This window comes from Mastomys coucha, unplaced genomic scaffold (genome assembly GCF_008632895.1).
Source record: "Mastomys coucha isolate ucsf_1 unplaced genomic scaffold, UCSF_Mcou_1 pScaffold14, whole genome shotgun sequence".
NCBI lineage: Eukaryota > Metazoa > Chordata > Mammalia > Rodentia > Muridae > Mastomys > Mastomys coucha.
In genome coordinates this window covers 47,712,199-47,715,284 of record NW_022196896.1, presented here as the reverse complement: position 1 = coordinate 47,715,284, position 3,086 = coordinate 47,712,199, and the positions used below count along the sequence as shown (strand labels likewise).

Sequence of the window (3,086 nt, the reverse complement as noted above, 5' to 3'; positions counted from 1 at the left end):
AACCATTAGGGCTCCCCACCCTGAGGACTTTAATTGATGTTAATCCCATTTCAAAAACCACACCTCTAAACACCTTCCTGGGGCTGTTTCCTCTTTGTTAAGACCTTAGAGATTTAATTTGAACATCTGAAACTAAGCTGACACATATTTAACTCTACCCCCACGCTGCTTTTTACTACCCAATCTGTTGTTGACTGTTGAAGCATTCATGGATGATTTCTGATAGTTAATTATCTATTACTACTCCAAGATGAAAGACTTACTAGGGACATTTACTATATTGGCTCTTGCAGACATGGCCTAAGTCATTTTGTCTATAAGAGGGACAAAATGGTATCTGCACATTTTACACTTTTATTAATGAGCATAAAGATTAATCTCGGGCCTTGAGAAAGCCAGAGCCGGTTTGCAGGCAACGCAGTGGAGATCGGGCTTCCACTACAATGCAATCATGTCTATTATGTCCTATAATGGAGGGGCCATCCTCATGGCCATGAAGGGAAAGAACTGTGTGGCCATCGCTGCAGACAGGTGTTTCGGAATCCAGGCCCAGATGATGACGTCCAGAAGATTAGAAGATCTTTCCCATGGGTGACAGGCTCTACATAGGCCTGGCCGGCCTGGCCCCTGAGGTGCAGACAGTTGCCCAGCATCTCATGTTCCGACTGAACCTGTATGAGCTGAAGGAAGATTGACAGATCAAGCCTTACACCCTCATGAGCACGGTGGCCAACCTCTTGTATGAGAAGCAGTTTGGTCCTTACTACATAGTGCCTGTCATTGCTGCCCTGGACCCGAAGACCTTCAAGCCCTTCATTTGCTCTCTGGACCTCATTGGCTGCCATATGGTTACTGATGACTTTGTAGTAAGTGGTACCTGCTCAGAACAAATGTATGGGATGTGTGAGTCTCTCTGGTAGCCCAACATGGATCCAGAACACCTGTTTGAAACCATTTTCAGGCCATGCTGAATGCAGTGGACCGGGATGCCATGTCAGTCATGGGCATTATTGTCCACATCATTAGAAAGACAAGATCACCACCAGGACACTGAAGGCCCAGATGGACTAACCTGTGCTCTGGTCCCATCTCCTTTTTGTTGTTTTTCTTTTTAATAAAATCGCCTTTCTTTCAAAAAAAAAAATTAATCTCACCTGTGTTGTTCCATAATGAAAGAAGTCTTTATTCCTTTATTCTGAGCAGCCTTAAATAACCGTCATCCAAATCCTTGTTTATTAAATATATATTAATAATACTTAATATTTATATATGGAACTTTTACCTATATGTATGTTTATATACCACATCTGCACGTGGATATGTGTGAATTTAAGAATTTAATGTGGACCAATAATTTCAAGCATTGAATTGACTGAGGGGAAATAATAACACAGGTGGATATTTGATTTTTCAGGCTAGGAGGAAATATGGAGAGTACATGTATGTTTTCACATTGTAAGTAACTTTATTTTCAGAAGTCAGAAGTCAGAAGAGGATAACCTGAAACTAGAGTTGTAGATAATTGTGAGCTTGGTTGTGTGTGCTAAATTAATGAACCCAGGTCCTTGGCAATAGCAGCAAGTGCTCTTAACTACTGAGTCATTTCTCCAACTCCCTCATTATTTTTTAAATATACTATGTGCTTTTATTTAACTTAAAAAATAGTATATATTATTCTTACATAGTGTAAATCTATGTTATAGATTAATTATGGATTTGCTTGCATTAGGGCATTCTATTAAAAAGAACACTTTCTCATTCTTTTTAAGGATATACAAAAATTTCAACAATTATTGTAAGTAGATTTTAGTAACATCTATTTCTGTGATATCAAAAATTCACCTAGATTTTATGAAAATTAGAAAAATTTTAAGGCCGGGCGGTGGTGGCGCACACCTTTAATCCCAACACTTGGGAGGCAGAGGCAGGCGGATTTCTGAGTTCGAGGCCAGCCTGGTCTACAGAGTGAGTTCCAGGACAGCCAAGGCTACACAGAGAAACCATGTCTCAAAAAAAAAAAACAAAAGAAAAAAAGAAGAAAAATTTTAAAATTAATTCTGCTCATTCTAATTAGAAGATATTATAACATTGAATAAAGAAAATAAAAGATGGTTACAGTATGAAAACATGCTTGTACTCTTCATATTTTCTCCCAGTCTACCAAATCCAATAATATTGTTTTTATTCTGTCATCATTTTCTCTCAGTCAGGTCACCATTCAATGCTTGAGACTGTAAGAATTGAGCAAACAGGGACACCTCATAAAAATACCAAGGAGCAAGGAATGTCTATTAAGCCTAAAGATAGAGCTTCAGAAGGGTTTACCCAGCAAACATCAGTCCACAGGAGATGCCCTAATTGCGGGGAGTAATACCCAGTTCCAGGAAATGTCCCCAGTAAGGGGTGGATCTACCCCGCAACCCCTCCTACATGCAATCAGTATCTCCTCCTCACCTGGGGCACAGAGGTCACTGGAAACACAAGTCAATGGGCTCCACCAATGAGAGATAACCAACTCATGCTGTAAACCTATGTAGTGGGAAGGTATAAAAAGGGTATGCTTTTGTTACTGGGGGTCGCCTTTGCTCTGAATGCAAGATGACCCCTGTATACTGGATCAATAAAAACCTCATGCTAATTGCATTGATCTCCATCCCTGTTTCCTTGTGAGTGGAGAACCCACGCCGAATTTAACAAAATTATTGACCCATAATAAATTAATGCACAATAAAATATTTATTACCTCTGCCTTAGTTATTTTTCTATAACTGTGGTAAGACACAATTACCAAAGCAACTTATAGAAGGGACTTATGGCTTCAGAGAGTTACAGTGCATGACCATTGTGGCAGTGAACATGGTGGTACATCCTAGGCATGACACTACAGCAAGAGCCTAGTACTCTACCTCTTGAGACACACCATGAAACAGAGACTGAAATACAGTGGGAATGGCTAGACATTTTTAGAACCTCAAAGACCACCCCTAGTTAAATGCCTTCTCCAACAACAACATACCTTATATCCTTCCCAAGCAGTTCTACCAATGAGGTACAAAGTATTCAAATATATGAACCTATGAAGATCA

At 39.7% G+C, this 3,086-nt stretch overlaps 1 pseudogene; it reads left to right on the top strand.

The window, feature by feature from the left end:
* Positions 1-451: 451 nt before the first annotated feature.
* On the top strand, positions 452-1,071 carry LOC116089081 (annotated as a pseudogene).
* The last annotated feature ends 2,015 nt before the right edge of the window (positions 1,072-3,086 follow it).